General features: G+C 43.6%; 1 pseudogene; it reads left to right on the top strand.

Moving 5' to 3' along the window:
* Positions 1 to 26,337, top strand: part of LOC149524041 (von Willebrand factor D and EGF domain-containing protein-like) — a 217,769-nt pseudogene that overhangs the window by 49,718 nt on the left and 141,714 nt on the right.

Here is a 26,337-nt window from a genome sequence, read left to right as displayed (position 1 = left end):
GGCCAAGGCCCTCCGGCCTGAGTCCACAACACAGTTACAATTCAGTTTATAGCTGGCCCTTTAAGCAAGGCCAAGGCCCTCCAGCCTGAGTCCACCATGTAGTTCAGGGTTGTAGCGGGGACGCACCCCAGGTAGGGGGACCCGGGCCCTCCCTACTCCACCGGGACCCAGCCCTGGGCCCTGCGAGCGACCGGGTAACGGGTCACTCCCTCGGCGGGGCAATCCGGCCAAAATGCGCCGAGGTTCTTTGGGCAGGAGAAGCGGCTCCCACTCCTGCCCTGGGCCACTTCCTACCTGGATCCCCAGGGTTCCTTCCCCTGTACTTTCCCAGCTTGCTGCAAGCTCTGGGCCGGCATCCCCTCGGCAGGCAGTCCCTGGGTTGCACCAACTCGCCTCCGCATCCCTTCTGGCCTCTCCTGGAGTCCTCGGCAACAGCTGAGTGGGAGCTCTCTTCACCAGTCCTTCTCCTCCAGCTGTCTCCCCTGACTGAGTACTTCCCCAGGCTTTTATAGCACCGCTACAGCCCGGGCTTACTCGGTAGGGCTGTGGGGGAGGGGCCTCTGCAGCCAGGTAACCCTGGCTAGGCCCTGCAGGTTCAGTGCGGGGCTGCCTCGCCCCGTCACAGGGGAGCATGTCACATCTCGTAAAGGGGTGTCACGAATGGCTTATTCTTCCCCCGGTGCAACTGGGGCCCTTTGCACTTACTGTAGGCTGTGTGCAACTAGCACACTCTGGTTCTACATTATCCCAGGGAGAATTGGCATTATATTATTCAATATATCTTCACCAAGAGGCACCTTTGGGGCAGCAATGTGACACTTGTCTCATCTCTCTATTGATTAGATGGGGCTTACAGAGCATCTTAATGGAAATCAGGTGTAACAAGTGCCACAAGTGTATTCCCCTCAGCATGATAGCATACGTTTGGTCTTCTCCTAGTTTTTGCAGACATAATATCTTCAGGGGCACCAGATGGCTGAAATTCTTGGGGGCTGTGCTGCTCTAACTTAAGAGAGTTTTACAGTGCTGAGAGAAGCCTTAGGATAGCCTTTTATCTTTCACCCAATTTTGATGTTTCCTGCAACCTTCAAGTCAAAGGAGGCTGCACAGACGCCTTGAGACTGGGGACACCAGGAGGGGGGGTTACCCTGGATTTATACCATAACTGATCTCAGAACCTGATCTACAGTTTGCATCACAAATGAATTAAATATTCAAAGTGTGAACCATAAAATTAAGGTCAAATAGGCTACTAAAACATGCTAATTATCTCATCTGTTATTCATAATTATAACTTACCTTAAGTCATACCTCAGGCTTTAAAATTAATGTGATTTAATGAGTGTTCTACATTCTTGGTAAGTTTGAGGTGGGATTCTGCTTCTTAATGGGAACTTTAGTGGGAAAAGTTTCTTTTACCAAACAGGGTAAAGAAATACAAAAGAGGCAGGTGATCCAGCTCCCAGACACTATGGGTACTACAGCGTTATTTCAAAATATCTTATTTTGAAATAGTTAATTCAAAATAAGGTGTTTTAAAATAATGCATCTACACATGAAATGCATTTCAAAATAGCATTTTTCTATTTCAAAATAGCACATCCACACTGATTGGACGCTGAATCACATTTAAGGCCAACTGGAACCGGTTCCAGCAGGGAATCAGGTCAGTAGTTACTTTGTGTGGCTGCTGCCTGAGGCTTGTGCTTAAAGGGACCTCCCTGATCAGCCGGTCCTCAGCTTTCCCTGCTTGCTTGCCCATCTTCCTGAGGGACAGCAATGCATTTTTTTCTCTGTCTGTTTTGGTTGCCCTGACTTGGGACACCACAGCACTCGGCACTATGGAGCCAGAGCTGACCATGGGCACTCTGGTGCTCATTTTGGATGGTTTGCTGCAAGGCTGGCAGGAATTGCTGGAGGCTGCCTCGCAGCATGTGCTGCAGCCCAATCCCCAGGTCCTCTTCTGGACCATCCTGGGGGATAAGGAGGAGTAGCAGCAGCACCTGGATGCCAGTATGCCCCGCCACATCTGGACTCTGGACACCAACAGCGACTGGTGGGACCACATTGTCCTAATGTGTGCTGGGGAGAGCAACACTGAACCCAGAACTTCAGGATGAAGGACACCTTCCTCGAGTTCTGTGAGTGGATTGCCCCTGTTCTGCAGTGACAGGACATGCACATGTAGCCTGCCATTCCCCTCCACAAACGGTTGGCCATCGCCCTTTGGAAGTCTCCAAGCCGGTAACCTACCAATCTGTAGGAAACCAGTTTGGCGTGGGGAGATCCACCGTTGGTATGGCAGTCTCCAGCCACTGTACCTGGACAGGGGGCAAAGAGGGGATGGGCTGCCCCAGAGAAAAGGGGGGGAGGTGGTGTAAGTCCCCTCCTCAGGAGGGTTTGTTCTATCCCAGCCACAATACTGACTGCCTGTGGTAACCAGGATTGCAGGGGGGTTGCTCCTGGGGAGGGGGTGTGGAGCAGTGGTGGGGAAGGAGCACTGTCAGCCACCCTGGCACCCCAGTGACTCTTGGTTTTGTGTGTCCCTCTGCAGGTGGTCAAGGCCATCAATAGAGTGCTGCTCCACAGAGTCATCCATCTCACCGATGCGGATGCGGTCATCAAGGGCTTTGGCACCCTGAGCTTCCCCAACTGCAAGGGCAAGGAGCGATCAACGGGATACACATCCCCATCTGTGCCCCAGACCACCAGGCCTCCCTGTACATAAACTGGAAGGTATACTTCTCGGTCATCCTGCAGGCTGCGTCTGACCACTGGGGCCATTTCCTGGATATTAATGTGGGCTGGTCTGGCAAAAGCACACAACGTGCAAGTATACCACAACTCCTCCGTGTGCCAGAGGCTGCATGCTGGGACTTTCTTCCCTGACCACCACATCAGGGTCAGGGACTTGGACATGCCTGTGTGCCTGGTGGGGGATGCGGCCTACCCACTACAATCCTGGCTCATGATGTCCTACATGGGACACCTCAACTCCTCCCGGCAGGCCTTTAATTCCAGACTCAGCAGGGCCCGCATTGTGATGGAGGGTGCCTTCGGCCAGCTGAAGTCCCAATTTAGATGTGTCCTCACCCGCCTGGACCTCTCTAAGAGGAATATTCCACATGTGGTGGCAGCATGCTGTGTGCTGCACAATTTGTGCAAAAGGGAGGGGTAGGCTTTTACTGCCAGGCTGGATAGCAGAAGCTGACCACTTGGCTGGCCTGTACACACAGCCCCACACGGCTTCCAGCCAGGAGGCCCAGCGGGGGGCTGTCGGTATCTGTGAGGCCCTGTGGGTGAGTTTCCAGATGGAGGAGGAGTGAAGTATCCCTGGCATGCCCCACTAGGGCCTTGTGCCTTATTCCACCCTCATGGCCCTTCACTTGCCCCTCCTTAACCCCACTTCCTGATGTGTGTTGCTGTGTAGACATATCCTATGTGATTAAACTGAATTGTTAAAAAAGGAAGTCTCTTCTGTGCCTATTCTACATCCTGTTTGATAAGCCAGATTTCAGTTTGTACTTGACACCTGAACTCAACCCCTAACATTTTGTGGAAGAAAATAATGAAGATAAACTGCTGAATAGGTTGTATTCATTACACATTTTATATTAACCAGGTCACAGTTCAAGACCACCCAATGGTGAACTGCTGCTCCTTCACCGATCCAAACATTATTACATTTGATGGGAGCTGAATATTTTTTTTACCTTAAAATCATTTGACTTGTTTGCTGTAGTTTTCAATTCCTGAGTGCAGCATTTGGTGTTCCATTAGAATACCCTCAAAGTGTTATAATAGTTTGTTATTAGTGATTGATACAGCACTTTGAAGAAAATTTACAGTTCTTTATCAAAAGTCTAAATTGCTGTTAAAAATATTATATTTATTTTGAAGCCAAATGTTTTTTTCAGATTTAGTAGTGTGTCAAAAACAAAGTATTAAATTCCACAACCTTAATTGAGCAAAACTCCCATTGACAACCATAGGAGTTTTACCTGACTCAAATTTTTGTTTTGATTAAGGCCTACAAAATTTGAATCAGATCCTTAGATCATCTCCCAGATTTCCAGTTTCTGCTGGTATTGGTCAAGGTGATAACTATATACCTTAACATCACAAGAGGCTCAGCAAGTCTGGTGTCCCATCTGCTGGACTCTATTGGTCCCAGTTTCAAATACTACATGCCTTGTAGGTTTCAGAATAGTCTAGTCAGGTCCCTGACTTTGAAAATGGGCCCCAATAGAAGAGATGACACATTTGATGGAACTCTTATGCCATATTACAGGTAGGAAGAGTAATTCAGGGAAGATATGCCAGGAGGAATTAAAAGCTAGGATGCATTCATATTTTACATGCTCATGGACATCTGGAAGTATCCAAACTATGAGCTATTAATTGAGTTTGGAAAATAAGGATACACTGTATATTTTCTGTGTTCACTGAAAACTTAATTCACTTTATTTCTTCACTATATTTTTCAAACACTGCAAAGCCCACATTCCTTTTCCAGCACTATGAGCCAGACACTCATGTAGAGTAAATTGAATGAGCTTTCTTGACTTCAATGGGGCAAGGGGTTTTACTGTTGAAGTTGTAAATACTGAGTAAGTTTAGGTCATCCCAGCACCATTCAAGCTTCCTAACAAATGTTTCCACTATCCCTCTGTTATTTTTCATGACAGATAATAGCCAAAAACAGCAATACCTTTACAACATAAAATAATTTCACTTTTGATCCCAATGAGACATGTTCTCCCAGTACACAACTCTGAGGTAGCCATAAGCCTATGAGAATACTATCATAGACTGGAAGTGCCTTCTCAGCTATCTAATACAACATTATATCAGAGAATGAGAGAGCCCACAAGACATTATATTTTATTCAGTAATCCATTAATTAAATTAATTAACAGCTGTGCATCCTCATGATTGATTGCAAGTAGGGATGTTTCTCAGAAATGTTACAAATAATAGATTTGATGTTACTGTTGGCAGCAGCAAGGAATGTCAGTATTTGGCAACCTCTCTATCAGAAAACATAATCTTGAAATGGAAAAGTCCCAGCAGCTCAGTTCATCCATCCTACCTACCATTCAGACACTGCAGGATTTCTTCCTTGTGGATCGTCACTAATGCTTTATACAGTCTAGTTTTAAATGAGCCAAGTAATGGGGCTTCTGCCAGCTCTCTCAGGAGATTTATTCCACAGACAATACATCACACATTCAGGAACTTCTTAATATTCAGCCAAGCTTCCTACTCTTAATTTTACCATCCCATCACTCCTAGTTATATTCTCTTCTAGTATTGTAAATAATTCCTCTCTTTCAAATATTAGCATGCTCCCCTTTGCCCTATTCATCATCCGTTAACTAAGCACTCTATCTATACATTACACGGTGTTAATCTTTCAAACTCTAATTTATGTGGTGAACTAGTGTTACAGTTACACTGCCTCTAAGGAACAACAGCAATCCTTGTTTGTACTTTACTAGAGGCCTACAGCTGACAGATAAATTTTGTGGCAAGCTTATGGGCCCAATCATCCCCTTATGTTCATAAACAGGATATGTGAGAAAAAGTTGTTTTTGAAAGGAGATGTGCCTTTTGCATGGCAAGGGACCCTGCAGAGAGAGGGCACAGAAAGATTGGGGGGTAGGGAAATCCAAGCAGAATCCACAAACATGCACTACAATACTAATACGTGATCAAAAGGGGGCCTGAGTATGGTTGCAGAAAGGAATACATGCTGCTCAGTGTGGAAATAGGAGGGGAAAAAACCTAACAGAAGCCAATAACAAAAACATTCTGAGTGAAACAGCAGAAGGAACTACCATGATTCTAAGCACTCAGACACCAGGAACAGGGGGGCAAGAATGTTACACTGGAGGTACAGCAGGAAATGAGATGCTTGAAGTTGTCACACAGAACCAATGTGAATACACATTAGCAAGCCAATGACCGATAAAAAGGATGGCAGTAGATGGACAATTTAAAATACAATCAAGTCTTCCCCAGGTATCAGACCTGTGAAGCTCTATCACCCAAAGAGATACATTCTTCCTATTCTTGTACATGGAACCACATCAGCCTAAGACAGCTGTGGGCAATAATATTTGATGGGGGGGGGGTGCATTCCAATATTTTGGTAAGGGATCAAGGGCCACACTTATATGAACAGGTTGCAGGGTCTGGGACGAAGGTTAGGTGCAGAAGGGAGCTCGTGGGTGAAGATCTAAGAGGCAGGTTAGGTGAAGGAGGAAGTTGTGATCTGGGACAGCGACTTAGAGTGCAGAGTCCGGGAGGAGGTATGGGTGCAGGAGACGATTTTCGTCTTAGGGAGGGCTGTAGTAGGGGGTTGTGATCTGGGAGAAGGTGGTACAGAGGGTTTGGGTGATGACCTGGGGCAGAAGGAAGAATGGCCTGGGGCAGGGAGTTGGGGAGATGGAGAACCTGGGGAGAGGCAAGGCCTGGTCAGGAGGCACTTACCTAGGTGGATCCTGATCAGCAACCCTGCAGGATCCAAATGGCTGCTCCAAATGGCTGGCTGCTTCCTGTAGCTCTCTGCTACAGGTGCCTGGAGGAGAGGGATGCTTTGCACACTGCCTTCACCTCCCAGAAAAATCTTGCCTAGTTGATACAGTTGATGGTGGCAGAATGCAAAGCCACATCCCCTCCTCAGTGCCCAGAACAGAGAGCCACAGGGAGCAGCTAGATGCTTAAAGCTGCATGGGGCTGCTCTGAGGCAGCTGGCTGCTCTGAGCCTGAGGGTTCTGGTGGGGTGGCCCACAGGCCAGATCCAGAGGCTTTGTGGGCTGGATCTTACTCACTCCTGACCTAAAGATAGGGCAGCAAATTCCATTGGCCCAGCACCTTCCAAGGAATGCTGTTGTTGAAGAAGGGTGGTCCGCTGAAATGTTGTGGTGGACACCATCAAGACACTCTGAGGGACTGAGACCTACAAGGGAGGCAAGGAGCCAGATATAGGCAACTTTTTCCAGTGATCAGTGAGATTTTCCTCCACATTTTTTTATATTTTCCTTTTTCCCACCAGAAAAAGTTGGGGGAAGTAAAAAAGGGGAAGAAGTAGAGGAAAACCAGATGCAAAGGCAACAATTAGCATGTTTTGATTCCAGAAAGCAAAAGAAAAATTCATTGAAATGAAAAGATTCTTTTTACATTTTTGGGTGAAAATAATTTTTTTGAATGTATCAATTAGAACACTGAAATACATTGTTTAAATGCACACTTTTCCCCATGGGAAATGCCAATTTTGACTAAATGCATTTTCCATAGAGAAAATTTTAATAAAAAATGTGATCAGATCTAAGAGATTATTATTTGACTTTTTCATTTCTTATTAAAATAAAATTCTAATGAGTAACAACCGCTCAGCATCCTGTAGTCTGGATACTTCATGCACATTACATCTGGGTCCACATAATGTGGAGTAATTAATAAAAGAATTAAATTGCCTACCTTATTTTAGGAACAATAGTTTGCCTCTTCTGTTTGCCTACCTCAAGGAATAACATGAAAACAGTTTTGCATGTCCTTTCATTAATACATTTCTATAAAAAACATCAGCTGAATAGTTTTTGTATTCTTTTGACCAAAGGAGAAACTAATGGGGGCAGGGAGTGTCATATTTTACAGTACAACAGTTTGAATGTGTTGATTCATAAAAGTGCAATGACATTAATTATACTGGCTAAAGCTCTGAAAGTGCACTCCCTTTTATAGCAAAACGCCTTTTAAATGAAAAAAATTTGCAAGCTTGGCAAAGAGAAAGTATAGGCTTCATTATAAGTTATGATGCATTATAAATATAAATGCCTTTCACATCCTAAATTGTAGATTCTTAAAAGTGAATTATCAGTTTCAAGTTAAGTATTAAGGTAACTCTTGTGTGGCAATATCTAACACACCTAAGACTGCTTGCTTGGTAATTTATAGATAATTAGTGTTATTTTTCATTTATCCTTATGAAGGAAAATGTTGAAATTTCTGGATTATGTACATTAATTCCATGTATCAGTACTCTATAGTTTGAAATTCATCACTTCCTGAACAGAATAACTGCTCTTATGTAAGAGGTGAGTGTAAAGGTATATGCACGAAGGTGAAGGGAATGGAATTTGCCTCTCCAACCTACAGGTAAGTCACCAGGATAAGAACGCAACATTTCTATGGCTGCTATTTCATCCCAAACACTCCTTGGTCCGTTTACACAGTTTCACCTAAGCATGTATCCAGTGGTTCTTAAGTCTGCCCCCAGCTGTCTCCTTCATAATGAGCAGAGACATTTTACACATTCCCTAAGTAGCTGCATCATGATGGCCTGTCTTTCTTTGGATTAATTTTATCCTGCAACATATAAAGCCCAGTCTGCCAGAAAAAAATCCTTGTACTGATGCCCATAAGTTAAGGAAAGACATAAATCTTGACTCTGTGGAAAACCAACTTGTTGCAAATGCATGTTTAAAACCAAAAAGCCTTCTATGATCTAGGGATGTAAGTGACTAGTTGACTATCCGATAAGCATATCTATCCAATAGTGACCCGACTAATCACTCCGCCCCCCTTGCTGCCTCTAAAGGCAGCAAGGTGGGGGGCAGAAGGAGCCCAGTACCATCTCTGTGCAGGGGCAGGGGGCAGGGGTGTAGTCCCCGTTCATGCTGGTTCCCACTACTGTGCTTCAGTCTTTGAAATATTACAAGAGCCCTATAGGGCTCTTGTACATTTCAAAGGTGGAAGTGCTGCAGTGAGAACATGGAGCCAGTGGGGACTGCTTGAGTGAGAGGCAACAAGGGGGGAACAGGAGCTGGTGCTGGGGGGAGCCATCTTAAAAGCTAGTTCCCCTTCACCAGTACTATTTCCAGGGTGGCAGCCAGGGCTGGCTGTGGGCAGGGGCTGCTCCGGCAGCAGCCTCTGTTCACAGTAGCCAGCCTTGCCCACTGCAAATAGAGGCCACTCTGGTACCAGCCCCTGTTTGTGGTGGACAGGGCTGTCTACTGTGAACAGGGATTGTTGGATTCAGTGCAAGCCTGGACACGATGGAAGTGAACAAAGAGGTTTCAACTTCACCTTAACGTAAACCTATTTGAAAAGGGGCATGTTAAGATGAACTATGAATCTTTTAGTTAGTACCTCCTTTGTGTACACTGCAGTTATAGTTAAGCTCTATAGTGCACAGAGGCCTAAACTGGAGATCAATGTAGACAAGCCAAGAGTTTGGTTTTTTTTTCAAAGGTCCCAGACACCAGTAGTGTGCACTAGAGTCACTGATTAAACCTTGGGATGGAGTACCTATCTTACAAAAACATGGATGAAGTGATGGGTATATTCAGTTTTTCATATGCCAGTTTTAAGGGTGTGGAAACATTAAAACATTAGGATCTTGACAGATCTTCCTAAGCACACTGACCTCTTCGTACAGGAAAAGCCTAAGATAATACCTCTATTCATCTATTCAGTGGTGCCAGTTATTACCAACTAATTTAGGATTGGTGGAATTAGCTTTTTATCAGCAAATGCTGATCAGTTTAACTTTACACTCTTCAACCATCAAAAAATATTTCCATTGATAATAATTGAAATTCACAGGTAGGCAGAATAACAATAAATTCTGCTTGAAAACTCATTAAGAATAACTTTTATTTAAAAATATTTATTTTGTATATTTTGACATGTGAATTCTATTTTCACAGATATAAAACTTTATCATTTTGGATCTCAACAACTATTATAATTAAATTATTTTCTGGTCTATCCATAATTTCCCATAATTGTAAACATTTAAATAGTTAAACATTGATAATAGACATAAAAATAAAACAATAAAAACAAAATTCCACCAAGGCTAACTATCCTGGACATGGCATTATCTATCCAAGTTGGGATGTGCAGTCAGATGCCATTAGTGAATCACAATTCATTGTTCTGATCCACTCTATTCAGTCTACTTTATCTTTGCATTCAGATGTCTCATAACTGGACCTATAATTGACTCTGGTAATTCCAAGGATGTTAGTGATGTGAAACTAGGGATGAATTTGACCCAGGAGAGTCATTCAAACCAGCTGAGCCTTCTTTTTTTTATATAAAAATCTTGCTTACAAAACATAAAATATGGGTGTATTCTGTATCCCAAGAATATCCTTCACTTCCCTCTGACTAATACTTTGAAGGACAGAAACTAATATAAGACAGATAAGAACAGCAGCCCTACGAACATGTGAACAGGTTAATCATAAATGGGGCCTTTCAGTGGCTGATGTTTTGGGAGCAGTAGCAACAAAATACATTAAATGAGAAAATGGAAGAAGCAAGAGTGAGGAGAGCCTCATGGGAAAGGAGAATGAGTGCTGGCATGTCCTTGGGAGTGGGTGGTATAGCAATAGTGAAGTACAGCATTACAGCAGTGATGAGTGTGGTGAAGAGCGCTCGCTAGATAAATGTAGGGAGAAGTGTGGGGTTAAGGTTATTCTGACTTAAGCTTGCCACATTAGTGGCAAACAAAAAAAGCAAAAAGCTAAATCTTCTACTGTTTAGTAGTATTTAATTTTCCACTGCTGCTTATATGGCTGTCATTACATTTTTACGTATTTAGAATCAATTTTGCATTCAAGTAATTCAATGCCAGATTAAGGCTTCCATTTAAAAATGAAGACATTTTGCAAGTTTGACATTTTATGTGATCTATTGTATGACCTAAGTGAAGGACTCCCATTGACTTCAATCAGAATTGGATTTGGCTCTTATAGTCTATACACTTTAATATGAGTGACTAGTTCCATTTCTTTAAAAGATAGTTATATACCTGTGTTATGAGGATTTTATATATTTAAATGATAGACCAGGAGAGTTTAGATGTAGCCACTCCTATGCATGCCTACTTTTTCCATGACCACCCTTCTTCAAAATGCCTTCACATAAAAAAATAGGAAATTTTGGAAGATGTTTCTCAAAGTTTTCCATCACCCTGTCCTCCCCTTGGGGTTATATTCATGGGAGGCTGAGATTAAAAGAGAATATATGAAGTTTTTTTAATGCTCCCTTTAGTTTTAATCAGTAGTTTACCCAGTGGTTAAGTAGTATGCTCATGGTTAATGTACCTGATTAGAATATAGGATGAAACAAGCCCATCTATAGTGTTCTCACTGCAGACCACTTAGCTGAATTTTCAAGATGAAATAAAATCAATTTTTTTATGGAAATAAACAGCAAAACTCCATTTTCTTGCTTTATTCCAAATTCCATACATTGCTACAGAATTCATTTTAGAAAGACAAAAACTGGTTTATGAACAGTAACAAAAAATGCTGGATTTGGTGCCAAACCAAATACAGAAAAACCTATGTGCTTCTCTGTAAAGGAGGGTTGGGGGAGGTATTATAAAGGGAATAGGGCAGCTTTTGAGACAATACTTAAAATAATTTCTGATCTTTATTTTCATTGGTTATAACTAGTTAGAAAATTCCAACATGAAAAATAGTAATTATTTTCTATTAATTTTAGATTCCTAAAAATCTGTTTTTAAATCAAACATAGCTGTTTAAATAGAAGGTGCTAAATGCACTCATTACTTCCTAAAGGTAACTAGCAATTAATCCATTCAAAGAAATCCGTCAGCGATTTCTATAAAATGTATCACCACTGTTTCCTCCGGTCTCCAGAATAATATACGGGGTAACAGCAAGAAGTATTACAATGTGAAAAAGTATAGGCATTTGGATTTACAAGAATCTACTTTTAGGCCCTAATCATGCAGTTTTTACTCAAGCAAAATTCAGGCTGGTGTCTGTGGGAAATTTGCCAGAGTAACACTAGCAACTGCAGCATTAGTTCCACAGTGAATTCAGACAGACTGAAGTGCCCTTTGTAGCAGAACACAATGAAATTTCCAAATTACTCCACACATTGCAGTGTGCCAATTGCAAATCCAGTTATAATGAAACTTATGCTTAGAGTGGAGTTGTTCTAACAGGGAGGAATGATTTTCATTTTAACAAGGTTCCAGGAGAGTCCTAATTTTTCATATGAAATGTTCACCTAGCCCCAGTCAGTCTTGTAAAAGTTAGTGATTAGTCATAGAAGCTGTTGTTAGAGCCCTGATTTTGCTGTGAAGAATACCATGCTGTACAGCATCCAGTTACAACCAGAACTTATTTATGAAGTTCTGGAGGCAGGGATTATTTCCCATTTGCTTTTCTCAAATGTTTATCTTTTTTTATCCATGCCTGTTGCCATAGCAGCAGTTCTTAGACAGCTAACAGCTCTCACATGAATTCTTATCCATTTCCAGCTAATAACTTCAGTGGTATTACCTCGTGTATGGTGCTGAATATATGCATCCCCATGTGTTAATTTCCTTCTCCAAGGCCCACCATCATGCTGGCCTAATTAAAGAGCAAGGCTGTTGAAATACAAACACACAGTCATGGTAAGTGCTCATCCTGGGTCTGAAAATCCTGGTTTTGTTTGTTTGTTGTTGCTGTGTTATGAGAATTACAAAATTGGAGCCTTTCTTTTGTGCAAAAGCCTGGCCTGTGTGTTTGAGATCCATGTATGACAGTGGGACAGTGGAAGCGGCCAATCTGCCATTGCCTGCAGCTGCAGAATAGTACAGGGGGATAATATCATCATGCTAGACATGTGTAATGGTCATTTTCAGGAAACCAGACCTCAGCTGTCCATTAAGCATTGGAGCAACACCACAATGTGTGAAAAGCATGAAGTACTATGGAGAGGGGGAAATTACTGTAGGTGGAATTTTGATTTATTTTTTTCCTAAATGCTGCTTTCACTTAACTACATATTCTGAATTTATAACTAACTACTGCACTTACACCCATCGCTATTAGAGTGCTTACAGTGAAAGTTATGGTTACTCGGGAAAAAGACAGAAGGAAAGTGTTGATTAATGTGTTAATTTAATCAAGCATAAAATAAAACATGAAACAAACAAGAGTGGATGGGTGTTAGTCATAAACATATCCAAGACTTTGTTGTTGTTTGTATTATGGTAGTGTCTAGCAGTCTCAGGGGCACCCACAATGCTAGGCACTGTACAATTACATAATACAAAACAGCCCTGAAAAATGTATGTATGATTTAAGTAAAAGAGCACAAAATGAAGATGGTTCTGCAGCACACCTATTTGAGTACAAATTACTTATTTAGAAAGCACTACTGTGCTTCACAATCTGCACTTTGTATCGCTCATCTACACTGAAGATCTCTAGTACAGGTGTTCCGTGAAATCAATGGACTAGTGCAGACTGCACTAGAAAGCTGCAATGAGGCGCACAGTGGAGATCCAAGCTGGAAATTGTCCTAAAATTTCAAGATTTATGATCAGAAAATATTCTGGGTAAGAAAACAGTCATAAGAGTCAAAACAATGTTGGGGTTGGGTGGGGTTTAATTAAAACTGTTTTGAATAGCTTGGAAAATGAAACATTTCATTTCTCTCACTTTCATATCACTGAAGTCAGTGGAAGTTCTACCAGGGTATGTCTACACTACAGCGTGATTTCGAAATATCTTATTTCGAAATAGTTAATTCAAAATAGCTTATTTTGAAATAATGTGTCTACACATAAAATGTATTTTGAAATAGCGTTTTGCTATTTCGAAATTGCACGTCCACACTGATTGGATGCTGAATCGCATTTAAGGCCAGCTGAAACTGGTTCTGGCAGGGCATCAGGTCAGTAGTTGCTTTGTGTGGCTGCTGTCTGAGGCTATCTTAGGCTTGTGCTTAAAGGGATCCTCCTGGACATCCGGTTCTCAGTTTGCCTACCTCATTGAGGGACAGCAAAGCATTTTTCTCTCTGCCTGCTGCGTTGCCCTCATTCGGGACACCACAGCACTTGGCACCATGGAGTCAGAGCCGCCCCTAGGCACTCTGGTGTTTCTTTTGGATCTTTTGCTGCAAGCCTGGCAGAAAGTGCTGTAGACTGCCTGGCACTATCTGCAGCAGCCCAACCCACAGGTCCTATTCCGGATCCCCCTGGGGGCCATGGAGGAGCAGCGGCTAGATGCCAGTGTGCCCCGCCACATCTGGCGCCGGGACACCAGCAGTGACTGGTGGGACCATGTTGTCCTTGAGCGCTGGGGAGACCAACAGTGGACCCAGAACTTCAAGATGAAGGATACCTTCCTCGAGCTCTGTGAGTGGCTGGACTCTGCTCTGCGTTGACGGGACACGCACATGAGGCCCGCCATTCCCCTCCAGAAGCATGTGGCCATTGCCCTATGGAAGTTCTCCATGCCAGATAGCTACTGATCTGTCAGCAACCAGTTTGGCATGGAGAAATCCATCGTCAGAGCAGTGCTCATCCAAGAATGGCAGTCTCCGGCCATTGTGCCACGGGAGGGGGGGGCAAGGACTGGATGGGTTGCCCCAGGGAAAAGTGGGGGAAGGAGGTGCAAGTCCCCTCCATGGGAGGGTTTGTTCTGTCCCAGCTGCACTTCAGACTGCCCACAGTAGCCAGGATTGGGGGGGAGGGAAGCAGGAGGGGTGTTCCTAGGGAGTAGGGGCGTGGGGCGGTGATGGGGAAGGAACACTCTCGGCCATCCTGGCACACCAGTGGCTTTCGGTTTTGTGTGTTCTTCTGCAGGTGGTCAAGGCCATCAACAGAGTGCTGCTCCACAGAGTCATCTGCCTCACGGATTTGGACGTGGTCATCGAGGGCTTTGGCGCCCTGGGCCTCCTCAACTGCGGGGGGGGCAATCAACAGGATGCAGATCCCCATCCGTGCCCTGGAACGCCAGGCCTCCCTCTATATTAACTGGAAAGGGTACTTGTCAGTCATCCTGCAGGCCGTGTCTGATGACCAGGGCCACTTCCTGGACATCAGCGTGGGCTGGTCTGGCAAAGCACACAACGCGCGGGTGTACTGCAACTCCTCTGTGTGCCAGAGTGTGCACGCCAGGACCATCTTCCCCAACCGCCACATCAGGGTCAGTGATGTAAACATGCCTGTCTGCCTGGTGGGGGATGCAGCCTACCCACTACAATCCTGGCTCATGAAGCCCTACACGGGACATCTCACTCCCTCCTGGCAAGCCTTTAATACCAGGCTCAGCAGGTCTTCATTGTGGTGGAGGGGGCCTTCAGCCGGCTGAAAGCCCAATTTAGATGCATCCTCACCCGCCTGGACCTCTTTGAGAGGAATATTCCACATGAGGTAGCAGCGTGCTGTGTGCTGCACAATTTGTGTGAGTGGAAGGGGGAGACTTTCCTGCCAGGCTGGATGACAGAGGCCAACCACTTGGCTGGCCTGTATGCAGAGCCCCACACGGCTGCCAGCCAGGAGGCCACTGGGGGACTACCAGTATCCGAGAGGCCCTTCAGGAGAGCTTCCAGACAGAAGAGGAGTGAAGTCTCCCTGGCGTGCTCCACTGGGGCCTTACGCCTTATTCCACTCTCACATCCTTCCACTTTCCCCTCCCTAACCCCCCTTCGTGATGTCAAATAAAAACACATGTGCTGCCAAAAAAACCCTTGGTTTATTTACCATAACTGGGGTGGGCAGGGATGAGGGTGGGAGAGAGGAGGGGGAAACCTGGGAGAAGAGAGTTGGAAGGGGGAGGCAAGGGGAGGATTGGGGAGGATACCGCTCAGGGTTGGGGGTCTTGCTGGCCTACCTGCCTCCCAGCACTGTGGGTACACGGGCCTCGGCATCCCCGGGGGGGAGCAGGAGTCGGAGGACAAGCGATAGGTGGAGTGGCAACAGGCAGCAATCTCTTCTCCATGGTCTTCAGTTGGTTCTGGATGGCACGGTCCTGGTCACGCAGCTCCTGCAAGCTGTCCCACTGCAGCTGGAGGTCTTCTTGCACCCAGTGCTCCTGGCTGTGGACCTGCCTTTCCACTAACCCCAGGTGCTGCCGCTGGTATCCCTCCTGGTTCTGGGTGTGCCTGCTGGTCCGGGTCCTGGGCAGGGTGCTGCGCACTGCACTCCGAGCTGGTGCAGCTGTGGAGAAACCAGACAGGTGGTCAGTTCTCTCTGGGGACACAGTGGGAGAAGCCCAGCTCACCTCTTTAAGGTGAGAACAGCAAGTCTCCGCACCATCATGTCCTGCTCTCCCAAGGAGTGTGAGCTGGCCCGGGATTGTACCCATGCCCCTGTGCTGTATATAGTGTGGCTGTGGGAGGGGGGGGAGAAGAAGGATGTGGCCTGCCTCTGCGTAGAGGGGGCTTTTGGAGGGAGGGCATTGTGCAGTGTCCCTCCCCAGGATTCAGAGCATGAGAAATGGTCAGAGGTAAACAGGATGAGGTTTAATAAAGAGAAATGCAAAGTGCTCCACTTAGGAAGGAACAATCAGTTCCATACATACAAGATGGGAAGCGACTGTCTAGGAAGGAGCATGGCAGAAAGGGATCTAGGGGTCATAGTGGACCACAAGTTGAATATGAGTCAACAGTGTGATGCTGTTGCAAAAAAAGCAAATATGATTCTAGGTTGTATCAACAAGTGTGTTGTAAGCAAAACTCGTGAAGTCCTTCTGCCGCTCTACTCTGCACTAGTTAGGCCTCAGCTGGAGTACTGTGTCCAGTTCTGGGTGCCACATTTCAAGAAAGATGTGGAGAAATTGGAAAGGGTACAGAGAAGAGCGACAAGAATGATTAAAGGTTTATAGAACATGACCTATGAAGCCAGGCTTCATGAACTGGGCTTGTTTAGTTTGGAAAAAAGAAGATTAAGGGGGGACATGATAGCAGTTTTCAAATATCTAAAAGGGTATCACAAGGAGGAAGGAGAAAATTTGTTCCTCTTGGTTTCTGAGGACAGGACAAGGAGTAATGGGCTTAAAGTGCAGCAGGGGAGGTTTCGATTGGACATTAGGAAAAAATTCCTAACTGTCAGGGTGGTCAAATATTGGAATAAATTGCCAAGGGAGGTGGTGGAAACTCCCTCTCTGGAGATATTTAAGAACAGGTTAGATAGACATCTGTCAGGGATGGTGTAGATGGAGCTTAGTCCTGCCTTGAGGGCGGGGGGCTGGACTCGACGACCTCTCGAGGTCCCTTCCAGTCCTATTATTCTATGATTCTATGTGCCTTCATACATACATGTGTGTGGGTAACAGGCCAGGGCCCCTGCATGGCAGCCAGCCAGGGCCACATGCCACGGCTGGTATGACACATGCACAGGTTGCTGCATGATCTGTGGTCAGCAAGGCCCACACATGCAGTCCCTGGGCTTCCCCCCCAGCCCTGCATAAGGGGACAGTGATGGCACTCACATGTTGAGGCCTCCCTGGCCTCGGAAGACAGCAGTGAAAGTGCTGGTGGTATACCTTGGGGGTTCAGGGTGAGTGCCACACTCCCTACAGCCTCCTGCAACTCCTGGATATTGTCCTCCTCCTCGTCCTCCTGCTCTGTGCCCTGGTCAGGGCCCTCTGCCCCAGGGTCAATGACCACCTGGGGGGAACAGACCATCCAGCCCCTCAAGATGTGGTCCAGGGCCTCAAAATAGGGGAAGGGGTCTCGGTCTGTCCCTGGTTGGGAGCGGCCCCCTGTGGCCCTGGCATAGGCCTGCCTCAGCTACTCTATCTTCAGATGCACCTGCTCCTGGATGCGCATGTGGCCTTTGGTGGACAGGCTGTCAGCCATCCGTCTGTAGATGGCAGTGTTCCTGTGTCTAGTGCGGATATCATGGACATTGGAGGATACCCCCCCAAACCTCAATAAGGTCCATGATCTCTAACTGGACCAGGAAGGTGCTCGCCTTTTGTGGCCCCTGGCAGGCTCCTGGGCCCTGCCAGACTGCTCCTGGGGAGCAGTGGAGGGCTGGCTGGCATTGGCTGGCTCGCTAATACTGGCAACTGGGTCAGGGGAAGTGCCTGCAGGCTCTGGGCTGGCAGACCTGGACATGGCACAGGCCCTGTAGCCAAACAGACTCTACCACTTTAAGGGCTCTGGGACTGGGGGGGTGGGTACAGAAGAGTTTTCCTGGTTTGGCCCAGAGTGGCCACCAGGGCATCCTGGGAAGGGCTGGAGGCCCCCTATTTTGAAATAAGTGTCTACACAGCGCTTATTTCGAATTGGCTATTTCAAATTTGACATTATTCCTCCTAGAATTAGGTTTAACTATTTCAAATTAAGCACCCTGCTATTTCGATTTTATTTCAAAAGCGGTTTGCCTGTATAGACGCTATTAAAATTAATTCAAAATAAGGGCTGTTATTTCAAATTAACTTTGCTGTGTAGACATACCCCCAGCGATTAGGGGTTTAGCAGAGTCTCAAATGAGCCAATCTGGGTGGTGGTTGTGTGGACAAATTTCTCTCAACATTTTCAACAGCAGTTACTGATTTTGAGTGCCCATCTTGAAGTGCATCGAGTTTCAGAGTTGCAACCTCAACTCCAATTGAAATCAATGGGGGTTGCAAGTTCCCAACACAACTGAGAAAAAAAAGGCCCGTGGTGTCTCATAGCTGAGCACCCTAAAACTGAGTTCCCTTCCCCAATCTCAGTGTCAGTCTTGAAATTACAAGTTAAATTAATCGTGCTTAGTTATTTTTGTGAGCAAAGTCCTAATTTATATTCAGGTATTCAAGCCAAGACGACAAATAAATTAGCCATTCTTTTATTTGCCTGAACCATCAAGTCACCAGCTCTCTTTACAAGATTCTTTAATGAGAAAATTTGTCTAGCTTAAAATAATATTTTTCTGTGTAAACCAGTCTTGGAGAATTCAACAGTTTTTAAGAGGGAAGAAAACTATTTTCCAGACTTGGCAATTTATCTAAAAGAAACAATTTCCCAGCAAAGCCACAGGGGTGGTCTTATTATGATGACAGCTTCAAAAATTAACTAGTAACTTGCAAATAGGAAGACTTCTGTGAATGTAATTATTTATTCAAAAAAGGAAGGCATTTGTGTGAGAGATCTTCAAGTCCAGTCCCCTGCCCTCATGGGGCAGTCTATATAATCCCTGAGAAATGTCTGTCTATCTAATCTGCTCTTAAATATCTCCAGTGATGGAGATCCCACAACCTCTCTAGGCAATTTATTCCTGTGTTTAACCACTCTGACAGTTAGGAAGTTTTTCCTAGGGTACGTTGTTTTACTTCAGAGGCTGGGCCAGCCAGATTCCGCTTTCAAGTTTGGAGGGTAACCAAAAAGACACCAGGACCAGGACCAGGACCAGGAGTACATCCTTTGCTGAATTGGAGTCCCCATCAACCCAAAGGGATGTTGTAAGCTTTCTCTTGCATTTTCTTTTCATATCACCTGTAATATGTAATAAACCTTGCATTTATTTGCATTAAGCAATTTGTGACTTCTTGGTTACCCTCCAAACTTGAGAGCAGAGTCTGGCTGGCCCAGCCTCTGAAGTAAGACATTCGTCTGCATTACATGGCTATTTTGGGATACTAGAGGTATTCGGAAATAGCTACCCCATGTCTACACAATCCGCCCATTATTTTGAAATATTTTTCAAAATAATGGGTGAGCTATTTCGCCATGCCAGTAGAGTGATAAGGGATGCACAAAATAGCATGTTATTTTGAAATAAGATACACAATTCGTATAGTGCAAATTGTGTCTCTTATTTTGAGTTTAGGGTGTTGTGTAGATGTACCTCTAATGTCCAACCTAAACCTCCCTTGCTGCATTTTAAGCCCATTGCTTCTTGCCCTATCATCAGAGGCCAAGGAGAACAATTTTTTACCCTCTGCCCTGTGACACCCTTTTAGATACCTGAAAACCACTATCATGTCCCTTGTTAGTTTTCTCTCTTAAAAACTAAACAAGGCCAAATCCTTCAGTCTTGCCTCATAGGTCATGTTTTCTAGATCTTTAATAATTTTTGTTGCTCTTCTCTAGATCTTCTCCAATTCTTGAAATATGATGCCCAGAACTGGACACAATACTGTCTAAGTGCCATTAAATGACCAGCAGCATAGACAACATCTTGCTTTATTTAATTTATTTATTTATTTGAGGAAACATTCTTTTTTTTACTGCAGAAGAAACTTGCTAATGGATTCAACAATTCACTGGGTATTTCTGCCTCTACAGATCATCTTCCTTTCTGGGCCATTTGTTCAAGCTGATGTAAATGCGTGGGGAATGAATTTAACAGGCAGGGCACCAAGCATTAATTTTAACACCACCAGAAGTTTGTGTGGCATTTTTGATGGAACCACCCATAATGTCTTCCCTAATACCAGCGGGAATCCTTTACTCTGACAGTAAACCAGAATAACATGCCAGAAGAAGACTTCATAGAGGAGTTGAGGTACAGAGCTAAAGGATTCTGGGCCTGAAAGTCACACTGTAACATTATTTAAAGGGGTTTCTATTCATTTACTTCATTAAATGGTCTTTTAATGACCTGAAAAAGAGTTTTGCCTAATCTATCAAAGGAAGGTTGGAGACCCATTATCACCACAAACACAATGATAGATTATTTTTAGTCTGTGCAGTACGCATAAGAATCTCTGTTACGGAGAGAGAAGTTTTATATTCACAAGAGATGCCATGTTAACGGCTGTGTTAAGATCCCACTCAGCTGTTAAAAAAAATGTAGTTCTCATCCACTCTGGAAAATGTAGATAACTGACAACAGGGATTAATTAAGTGTTTGGTATTTCCCTTGTTCTTTCACTCCTGAAAACTAATTACAATATGTGACTATACAATTATATATTACATTTTGACAAAGAGTGACAATAAATGTAGCATGCTAACACTTAATATCTATTCAGTTAAAGACAAAGGGACATTTGAAACTCTTACTTCTTAAGAGAGAGAGTCTGGAATATGGACTCTGACCCTTTTCCATATCACAGACTTCCACTGTACCATATTTTAATTCCCACGGCCAAACATAGCTTTATAGTTCTCAGTCCAGGTCTCTCTAAAATTGGAATGGAACCATTCTGCAGTGTTTGGTTTGTGATTAACAGTTTTCAGGACAGCTGCTATTACAAAATTTGGTCTAAAATGGAACAATATGATGAAGATCCCTGTTATTAAGAGGTCTACATCAGGAAAGTTATTGCAAGATAAACTGATGACATGAGATTGTCCCTATAGGGGCTGGAAAAATAGTTCATGAAATTTGGCATAGCTAATCTGAACCTAATCCAGATCCTGCATGCTGTCTGTGCACCCAGAACCCATCCCTAGTGTAACTAAAAAGACGTTAGAAGTATTGCATTTTAGGAAATGAACACATATCTAAATTTTCCACTTACATAAAATCAGCTGATGCCTTTAATCATTTGAGTATTTTGAGCAGTAATTGTGAAGAGCACATAAGAGACTCAAAGTTAGAGTCACTCTGCTTCTTTTATATTACTCCATAAAACAGTAGCTAAATTATATGGATTTAGTATGTTGGGGATTTCTCCATTTTTTTATGTAGATGTGACTACTGGGGGGGCGGGGGTGCTACTTAAGTGGAAGGAATGGTGGTTTCCTGACTACAAGAAGAGAGGGGAAATTGGGATTCCTGGCAAAAGCCATTCCCAAGCTTCCTCTTTTCTTCTGGGAATTTTCTTGGGTTGAAGCTCCAACATGAACCACTAGTTAGTCAAGTCTTTAAAACAGCATCCTTACCAAAAAGGGCTTTATTTTAATAGAAGTTCTATGACATGCAAAACCTATAGCAGAACCTGATTGGAGACCAACCAATGTGCTCTTTCCTTTTGTCTTCAAGAGTAATATTGAATAATTTTCAGTCAAAATGTTTTAAATGAAAATTTGGTTTCCACAAAATAGGTATATTCACTGAGAAAATGTTGAGTTTTGCCTCAATTTTCTGTCAGAAAAATTGCAATGAAACATTTAGTTTCATTTCAGGTAAACCCAAATAGAAAAACTTCATTGAGTTTTGATTTGACATTAATCTCTGTATGGCTATGTCTAGACCACAGAGCTTTTCTGGAATATCGGAGGTATCCCAGAAAAGCTTTGCCATGTCCAAGGAATGCGTCCACTTTTTCAGAACAGTTACCAAAAAAAGCGGGCGGGTTCTTTCGGCATGCCTGTATTCCTCTCTGAGGGTATGTCTACACTACCCCACTAGTTCGAACTAGGAGGGTAATGTAGGCATACCGCACTTGCAAATGAAGCCCGGGCTTCATTTGCAAGTGCGGTATGCCTACATTACCCTCCTAGTTCAAACTAGGAGGGTAGTGTAGACATACCCTCAGAGAGGAATAAAGGATGTTCTGAAAGAGGAGTTTTTTCTGAAATTTGGCCCTGTGTAGATGGGCCAAATTTTGGAAAAGAATCTTCTGGAAAAAAAAGCAGAAAAAGATACTCAAATTTTGAATCGTAATTTGCGTATCTTTTTCCGATAAAATTCTGCAGTCTAGACATAGCCTATCTGTTGGAGTTTGGGTGTCTCGTGCCTCCTTTCTCTCCTGGTCTTCCTGGCCAGACTACATCTCCCATAGTGAACCATGGTTCTATAATTCCTATGAGACTCTGAAGGGTTTCAGCCAAAGGGAGAGACCATGGTATATCATTAGACAGGTGGTTTTGTCCATCCCGAAGAATGCAGCATGAGACACCCAAACTATAATTTCTGTTAGACACCATAATGAATTTGGGGGAATACAGAGAATAATGTAGACAAACAAAAAAATATTTTATGCGAGTTTGACAAATCTTAATTAAACTAGTCAATTAGTCTGTCATAAGACAGGATTTTCAGGTCTCTCCTCCACGTTGGTCTTCTCTCCTGAGCCTCCAGTCTCTCACTCCATCTCTCTCTCTCTCTCCTCCTCCTCCTCCTGCCTTCCCCCCTCTCTCTCAGCTCTCTCTGCCTTCTGCCTCTCTCTCTGTCTCTCTCTTTCTCTTCTCCCCCTCCTGCCTCTCACTCTCCCTTTCTCTTCTCCTCCTTCCTCTCACTCTCTCTCTGCTCTCCTCTGTCTCTGTCGGGGATGCACCCCCTGGGCATGTACATCACCACCTTGCCCCCCTTTGCCTCCCGCCATGGCACTCGGCTGACTTCTGCACCACTCAGCCGGGCTGCCACATGGGAACAAGTGGCGCAAACGACCTCTCTCTCCCTTCTCCTCCTACTGCCTTGCCCTTTCTCTCTCTCTCTCAGCTCTCATCCACCTCTTGCTTCTCTCTCCTTCTCTCTCTCTTTCTCTTCTCCCCCTCCCACCTCTCATTCTGTGTTTCTCTTCTCCTCTTCCTGCTGCGTCTCTCTCACTCTTTCTCTCGCTGTCCTCCGCCTCCTCCATTCTCCTCTCTGTCTCTTCTGTGTCCGCTCCACTTTCTTCCTTTTGAATCCAGCGTCCTTTCCTGACGTCAGAGATACACATTCGTCCAGGCCCCACCCCTTGGATGTTCCCTCAGGGCAGCGCTTTTGCCTTCCACCGTGGTGCTTGGCTGACTTCTGCACCTCTCAGCCAGGCCGCCGCACAGGAGCAAGCGGCGCAAGTGGCCGTTTGGGCCTCATGCTGCATGTGGAGCATGGACCCCAAACAGCTGCTTGCACCACTTGCTCCCACATGGTGGCCTGGCTGAGCAGCGCAGAAGTCAGTCAAGCGCCATGGCGGGAGGCAACAGCACCGCCCAGAGGGAACAGCCAGCATTTCGGCATTACAGAATCACAGACATTGGGCTACTATATATATGATGTTTTTATTTGGGAACATCAGGATATTTTGCTATGATTGAAAATGTCGTAATGGAACATTTTGACATATCTGAATAAAAAATTCTGGAACTTTTCATTTGCATTACTCTTTCAATAGTTCAGCATTCCATCCTGATTCAGGATGAAATCAAATGTCAAAATTTCAGAATTTTCTTACTAGATGGAAATTCTATTTTTCTTTCAACTCTAGAAATAACTGGCTTTGAGTCTAAGATTTCTGTGAGGATCTCTAAAGGTTTTGCTGCATTAGTTGGTTTAGGTGTGATTACAATTCAGCTGATAATAGGACTCTTCCCTCTTAGCCAGCCACCTTCATGGAGAATGCTACCATGGAGCATAAGGGAAGATATCTGGCATGCATCCAGTTGGAGGTAAACGCTCTTGTTGCACTTTTCAAAAAATAGAAAGAGATCATTTTAACATTTTCTGACTAAAAAAATATATTCTATTGTCTTAGATAGTCTGAAAGTGAATGTTGAGTGCATAATGGCTGTTATATTTAGTAATTCAGTCACAGCAGTCACTCAATATCTAGATCAGTGTCATTAATTTGAAAAGCTCTAGGATTATGAAAACCTCAAATCAAATTGTGTTGTTGTATTTGCTCATTTCACAAAATATTCATTAAAATGCCAAACTCATATTTCATAGCTAGAAACGGACCTCTTGTGTAGCAGGATAATGGCTACTTTTTCACCTGTCACACTGATAACTTTGTAAAAACTTTAATTTTGCATAAAGTTTTGCATAATGATTGTATTGTAAGTACTGCTTTCCAAGGATGTACTGGATAAGATAACCCTACTTCAAAACAGAGCCAAACTCTTCTGAGGTCCCAGTATTTTGGTACCCTCTCTTTTTCATTTTCCTATCTTCTAGATTTAATCTGGGTTGAGAGGCAGAATTACCAAAATGCTTCAAAAAAATTTGTTTCATTGGTATTTCAAGTCTGACAAAAGTTTGGAGCAAGAACTATATTTTACTTAACTATAAAGCTTTGATACGATATAAACAACATCACAAGAAATTCAGTTCTAATGAGAATTCCAGCCAAACTTTAATTATGGTTTCTTATTCAAACAAACTCTGTAGGTGTACTCCCATCATTACTGCTGGACTAAATTAAGAAAAGAATGTAATTAGTTTTACCTGATGTGATGCCATATCTTTATGATCAATGAGATACAATTGAATGTGTGTCAATGACAGGAAAGTTCAAAAAAGTGCCTTTACATTATAATGATTGAAGCATACCATAAAATGTTTTTTAAAAGAATAACATTTTTAAAAAGGCAAAAATATTAATGCATTATATCAGAAGGGAGAGAGATGTTTAGTAATTAGAGCAGTGAGTGCTGAATTTATACAAAGGTTTAAAATGAACTTTTTTAACTAAATTCATCCTTAGTATAACTTCCCTAGCTTCAGTTGAGTTATATCAAAAATGTAAAACAAGACAAAATGCATTTTCTGAAATGTGTTCTTTAACTTTATAAACTGAAGTCACACATGTAGGCACTGATCCAGCAAAGCACTTAAGCACATGCTAGCAAATAGCCCTATTGCTTCCCAGGAACTGCACAGTGCCACTCAAGAAGGGGCATGCAAAGGTAGCTGGAAAACCACTGACACTATTCGCATGCTTAAAATAAAGAATATGCTAGAATGTTTTCCTGTATTGGGACTTGATATCCCCCCAGACTTCAGAAGAAAAAAGGTGGTTTAATACAATTAACCAGTTTGTTGAAAACTGTTTATTTCTCCCCTCTCTCCCCCACTCTCTTTTAAAATCAGAATTCCCAAAGCGAAGAGTTTATTTGACAAGTTTCCACCACTTTCTGAAGGGGAGAAAAGGAAACAGAGTTGTGGATGCCAAAAGAAGCACACACTATCTCTGCACTCTGTAAATACACCAAATGCTTTTCAGAGTCCTTTCCTACAATCTTTGGATTGTCATTATGAACATGTGGATTATACTTCTGCAATCCCATATCTAGATGTTACATCAGAATATGTCACTCACCTAGAAACAGAATCTACTTTAACAAGTGATGGTAAATTGTTAGCCAAGTCATTTGATCAAAGATATCTGGCTAAATCAGTCAAAAAGCAAGATAACCCCAATGGTAGATTAAAACTATAGGCACAAAAAGTTTCCCTGAAAAATAAAAAAGATAATTTTTTTAACTCAGTAAATCAGAAGTGGTAGATAGAGCAAAAAGGCAAGAAGACTATTATCGTTACTTACTTTCTTATCCATTTCAAAATGAGAGTAAAAAGGACTTAGAAAATTTTGTATTTCTCTCCAGAGGATTCCTTGAAGGGAATTCATCCCCAACTTCTGCCAACATGGCCAACTCCAAGTGGCCTAACCTCAACCAAAGCCTTGGCGATCTGTAAGCAGGTTCTTGCTAATACTACTAGTGGTTCCATATGTAAAGATATCCCAAGACAGCTGAGTGAGGCAATTTATAGGCACCTTTTAGATTGACAACTCAAGGATGACCTGGTGAGGGAAGGTGGGATGATATCATTTTTGGAAAATGAGTATGAAAGAAAAGTGCTAATGTAACCCACACACCTAGTGGGTGTAGTTCACTGTCCCATGTAGTGGCATTTAGACCACTTACTCCAAGAGGTAAGAACAAGTGAGGTCTACAGCCTACTCTAAGAGCCAGCTGGCTTTA

This window comes from Pelodiscus sinensis, chromosome 7, assembly GCF_052426305.1.
Source record: "Pelodiscus sinensis isolate ZL-2025 chromosome 7, ASM5242630v1, whole genome shotgun sequence".
NCBI lineage: Eukaryota > Metazoa > Chordata > Testudines > Trionychidae > Pelodiscus > Pelodiscus sinensis.
The sequence above is the reverse complement of the archived record's forward strand: the minus strand, read 5'-3'. Positions and strand labels throughout refer to the sequence as shown.